The 6,238-nt window shown below is 38.3% G+C and overlaps 1 protein-coding gene across 3 annotated transcripts in view; it reads left to right on the top strand.

Moving 5' to 3' along the window:
• The window catches only part of Klf12 (Kruppel like factor 12), a 403,434-nt gene that overhangs the window by 160,392 nt on the left and 236,804 nt on the right, over positions 1 to 6,238 (top strand). The gene's annotated exons all lie outside the window — the stretch shown is intronic.

Below are 6,238 nucleotides of genomic sequence, written 5' to 3'. Positions count from 1 at the left end.
CCCTCCCCTCCCCTTTCCTTTTTTGGTCCATTGGGGGAAAAATGGAGCCAAACATGATGACAGCCCATGTGTGTGAAGCTGACAGATATAAGTTCAAAGCTAGTTTGACTACATGTTTAGATCCCTGGGCATCACCAAGCAAGAAATTATTTTCCTCATCACTTGTTAGTTTAAAAGATATTTGATGACCTGATCTGGGGAGATGAGTGATTGGTTAAGTACAAACAGAAGGATGAGTTCAGATCCCCAAAGCTAAGAATGATAATGATAATTGTTATTCCAGAGACAGAGGAGGGAGATGGCGGAGACAGGAAGAATCCAAGTAAGTCCCAAGGTCAGCTTGCCTGGCACATGCAGCTTCCAAAAGGAGATCCTTTCTCAACCAGAGTGGAAGTCAGCTTGCCTGGCACATGCAGCTTCCAAAAGGAGATCCTTTCTCAACCAGAGTGGAAGCCAAGACAAAGCTGTGAGGTTATCCTCTGGCTTCCTCATACACCCATGGGACACATGTAGCCACTGTGAGCATAAACATGCACATATACACATATCATGCACACACACAAAGTTACATACACAAACACTCAAACTATTAACCAACCCTTCTTATTGGTTTTAACAGAAGGTTTAAAGTTAGTGTGGAGTAATAAAATTTCATTTGGTTTTCTGGTATAGATAAATATAAAACATAACACATTTATATGGTGTAGAATAGTGTAAGAGAGGTTTACTCGGAGCTCTGTGACTGTGCCTACTACTTTGGATTAATTTTACAGACGTGGCAGTAGTACTTATTTTTAGAAAATTGTACTCTCACATTTTATTTCTGTTTGAGTGAAGTATGAATTATAGTACTGAGATTCCTATCTAGTTTTAAAACTGTGCTTTTGTGGATCACTGTACAGAATATATTCTTTTGAAGTTCTCTTAAATGGAATTTCAAATTAAGCTTTAAGAGAAGGTATTTTTAAGTTAAGAATCCTTGTTTCCAGAGACTGAGATTCACAGCAAAGCCAAGTAGAGAGTTGCAATATCCCATACACCCATTTGCCTCTCATGGCTGCAATCCTTCTCAATGATGTATGTCCACGTGGGTAGCATTTGTTAGAGTTGATGACCCTGGATTGGCATATCAGTATGCCGAGTCTGTAGTTTGTGTCAGATGTCATTCTTCATGTACAGTCCAAGGGATTTATGAGTTTTGACACATAACTGCCCTGTAGTCCTGTGTCCTGCCTGCTGTCCACTCTTTACTACTTAACTCCTGGTGACAGTGATGGTCTTACCATTACTATAGTTTTGCTTCTTGCAACAAGCTCTACAGTCAACAGCTCTCAGTGTGCAGCCTTTTCAGAGCAGCCCTCTCACTCTATGACAGGGGTGGGAGGGTCTTGCGTGCCCTTTGAGAGCTTGAGATATTATTCATTTGTGTATGTGTTTTTAATGGTGTGATATGTGTGTTCTATGTGTGTATGGTGTGTGTATATGTGCACGCTCTTGCATGAACATGCCACCATCAGGAGACAACTTACTGGTGTCGGTTCTCCCACCATTGGGCTTTGGGGATAGAACTCAAATTTTTAGGCTTAGAGACACATGCCATTACTCATTGGGCCATCTCACCAACCCACTTGTAATGTCGAATGCTACTCTTTCTTTTGGCTGGAAGTGTCACTTTGTCCATTTCCAGAAGGAAGGCGGTCTTGATTGCTTTCCGGTTCTGATTTTGGCAGTTATGGATAGCATACTAGAAATGTTTTGTAGGAAATTACTAAGTGTGTGACAGTAGAAGCTTTTTTATGAAGCAGCAAACCTGACTTCCTGAGTGCATTCATTCCCAGCTCTGACACAACACAGTACCACGGCTCCTTGTTCGCATGATGTGGTGTGTGTCAGTACGATGGCTTTAGAAGTTGACCAGTCTCACAATTGTATCTTACATTTTCACTTCTCTAACAAAGGAAGGTGGTAAGCATTTCCCCCACTCCCACTTGCCATATGTGTCTTCTTGAATAAGGTGTCTGTTCTGATTTTTTTGTCCTTAAATATTAGTAACAAACATTTCTTTTACTAAACCTGAACACTTAATCTATAAAATGCCAACCTTAATATGCCAATTGGGGGATCCCTTATGTCCTAGTCTCTGTGGATCCTTTAACTGTGCAATGTCTGTCAATTGGTCAATAGTCTTCCTGTCTTGCTAGGAGAGGAAGAGGACCATGGTTCCCAAAGATGTCTCCACTGTGTGTCCCCCATCCTTCTACATCAAGGACAGGCATTGCCTTTCGCCCTTACTGTTCTGGTGAGACTCTAAGACAAGAGTTGACTTTCCAGTTGAATCCCTCCTCATTTTGTTAGGAACAGTGGTGACCTCTAAGCTTCATGCATGCTGGTCAGGAAATAGGAAGTCTCAGAAGATATTTTCAGTTCTTCCAAAAATGACCATTGGTGGGAACCTAGTTTTTTTTTTCCTTCAGTAACTCTCCATGAATTTTCTTATTTAGAGCCTTTGATATGAGTATATAATCTGAGAATGTGGCTTAGTCATCAGAGATCCAGGGTAATCCAAGTGCTACATAAAAGCAAAGCCTCTAAATGTAATCACTACCAGAAACTCTCATCTAAAAGCAATCTGACAGATGTCAATCACATGCAAATATATAGTGTATCAATATATATTTCCTCAGTGAAAAGTAGCAAATAATTGATTTCTCCATAATAACAAAATGTTTTAAATGCCACCCTGGGCTACTCTGCAGTAGAGGGAAACGTGTTTGGTCTTTGCTTTCTTTTCTGTTATGATGGTAAATATTTAGTTCAGGTTTCTATAGAGTCTTCTAGAACAGGGGATGCTTATGCCATGCCCAGATGAGACATCATTATACCTCTCTCTGCTATGATAACTGCAAACATCTATTGAGAACCTTGTTGAAGCAGTCTAGCAGATTCATTGTATCGGTTATAAGTCTAACACAAACGCAGACTGTAAGCCCCTGGAGCATTCCCTGCAGGGCTTTTAGGCTTGTCTTCCTTACATTTTTTTAGTAACATGTGTCCCTGTCAGGGAGAGTTTGTGGCATTGCTTATTCACTTGGCTAAGGAATGCAAGTGACTCTTCTGCGCATTCTGAGTGTCGGCCAGAATGGGAAAATGGATTTCTCTCTTCATCATTTGTTCTTACTTTCAAAACAAAAACCCAGTCTTCTTAACTCTTTTTATATCTCAGATTTTAAATGGTCACACATTTCTTTTAATTACATAGAAACTCACTTTTTTAAAACAACAACAAAAATAAACTGAGAACGTATGTTAAATCCACATTCTGTCAGCCCCACTTTTGAGCATATCAGTTAGCAGGTCCTCCCTGTTTCTTCTCTCATCCTCTAACATTGAAGTATTGCTTCACAAATTATGGGAACATGGTAAAATCTTGTACAAAATGACACTGATATCCCTGGTCCTTTAAGATCAGTGACATCATGTCTCTCTTCAATGTGAATGTCATGCTAACATTTTTCCTGCCTTTTCTTATAATTATGGAAGCAACATGAACTTTGTCTAAAGTCAGCAATGTAAAGCATTGTACATTACTCTTAAGATATACATCAAATTTTGTGAACCTCATCTTTATAATCTATAAAAATATAACATCAAAAAGATCAGTGGCATCCTTCTACTTCTGTGACACTCTGAACATTTCATTTCCCTCTCCCTTCCCCACCTCCAAATTCTCAAAACCATTGCATGTTTCTAGAATCAAGGTCATGATGAAGACTAGGTGGGACCCACTAGAGTTGTTGGATAGAGCAGCTTTTCCCTAAATACACAGGATAAAAATGGATTTATGCAATTAAAAGTTTTTAACACATTATATGAGTCATGTTTATGTTTCCTAGTAAACAGAAAAGTTAAATAATACTGACTTATTAATAATATATCCAGAATAATTCATCATGTGACTAATTTAAAATTAAAGGCATTTGTAATTCTTTCTTATGCAAAATATTCAAAATCTAGTGTGCACTTTGCATATTGAACACATTTTGGCAGGTTGTATTTCCAATGATCAGTTGTTGTAGTCCATTTACAAGTCGTCTTTAGCCATATCATTTCCACATTTGTGATTGAGAGAGACACACAGAACATGTGCAGGGGATTCCTGGGCTTTGGCTGACAGATGACAGTGTTTCTAACTAAAACATTAAAATATAAATAGGTTTGTCTTAAGTTAGAAGCTGGCCTTGGTTGTGAAGAAACACAAAGTGTAAAGCTGTTGCACAGCAAATCTGAGATAGGGGCCAGAATGAGATCTACCCTGGATGGATATGTGTTGTGAGTGTAATTGCCTTGTTGAATTAGGTAATTCAATTTAAAAGTTTGATTTTTTAAAAAATATTTTAATTCAAATTTAAATATTCAAATACAGTGCATAATTGCATACATGCACTTTACTCTGTATCTTTGGGCAAAAGCTATTCTGTCAAACAATTCCAACTCATTCTCATTTATTTATTTAAATTAAATTACCTAATATTTAAATTACTTTAAATGTAGTTATTGCCTTTGGAGTATTTTTTATTTGTTTTGCTTTGATCTGAGGATGACTTAGGAATTCTCATCGGCCATCTCTAAGGCTAGAACCTCCTAGTTGCCGTTTCTAATACTGGATCCTTACAGGACCCTTCCATTTCCCATGGCTTGGACTTACTTGCACATTGACAGCGCTATTCTGGAATCTTTGAACGTGCTTTAGGGGAAAACTTTGGATATGCAAAAAGGGTGGAGGGAAGTGTTCTAAATTAATAGTAGATGTATTTTGAAGTTGGCTACAAATATTCCTTATATGGAGTATTATTGTCTTTTAATATTAAGGTACCGTTTGTAATTTTTAATTGATGAATATAAGGTAGTATAAAGTTACAATTTGGAACGGAAGATTTGGTTCAACAGTGAAGAGTCCTTCCCGTCCTTCCAGAGCACTGAGTTCAGCCCATGCCTATGGGCCAACAACAGTCTATAATTCTAACTCCATGGGCACACAGGGACTCTAATGGACTCTAGGAACCGGAAATGTGTGTGAAGTGAGATAGATGGCGTAGAGGGAGACAAAGAGGGGCATATATACATGCACACATACACCCATGCATACCTACATAATCAGAAAAGAAAATGTTTAAAAGAATGTGCACAGTAGAGTATATACATATGACAAAAATATTTATGAAAGCATTCAAAAGATAATGTTGTTATTGAGGTTGATATTGTGATAAAGTGAAAATAAATATCCAATTTCATCTCCAACAAAAGCTCTTTTCTTTCTACTTCCTTGCTAGCCTTTTATTATTACTCAGTTATTCTTGTTCTTCACAAACACAGAGAATTTTGTAGCTGCAAGATTTTTACTATGCTCTCCCTACCCCAAAGCAATGAATTTATCACCTTGGATCGATAGGACAGTGGTTCTCAACCTGTAGGTTGTGATCCCTTTGGGAGATGCATATCAGATATCCTGAATATCAGATATGTTCATTATAATTCACAGCAGTAGCAAAATTACAGTTATGAAATAGCAGTGAAGCAATTTTATGGTTGATGGTCACCACAACATGCAGAACTGTATTACAGAGTCGCAGCATTAGCAAGGCTGATTGAATGGGAGAATTGGTTAATCTTATGCTTTTATTTATATTTTTCTTTCATTAGTTTAATAGTTATTTACAGAAAACTTAGTGTGGCTTTGATTTTTTTTTTTTTTAAAACCTAGTGTGGAAATATGTTATAACCCAAAACGCACACACATGTTTTCTTACGACTTAGATTCTGGAAGTACTGTGAGATCAGTTAAAGCATCGGTCAGGTACAGAAGCTGTGTTGGCATAGAATAATCCTAGCCTGGGAGACATAAGCAGTCTTCACATGGAACCAGAGCAGAGTGATGGAGAATGCGCTAGACAAGTTTTGAAAGACAACTGCTGCGGCACAGGGTGGGGACTCTGCTAAATGAGACTTCTGCCATTTCCCTTTGCCTTCACCATCTGCACATGGAATCCTTGTGTTTGCCTTGAAGCTGCTGGCTCAGTACCACGTGTGTGTCACGTGCAGGTGCATGAGGAGAATATTGTTGACTTTCAGAGCATGATTTTATTGCCACATCAAGAGGATGTCTGTCTCTCTATTGGTCTCCTCTCTCTCTCTCTCTCTCTCTCTCTCTCTCTCTCTCTCTCTCTCTCTCTCTCTCTCT

This window comes from Mus pahari, chromosome 8 (assembly GCF_900095145.1).
Source record: "Mus pahari chromosome 8, PAHARI_EIJ_v1.1, whole genome shotgun sequence".
Lineage (NCBI taxonomy): Eukaryota > Metazoa > Chordata > Mammalia > Rodentia > Muridae > Mus > Mus pahari.
This window is presented reverse-complemented; position numbering and strand designations above follow the sequence as displayed.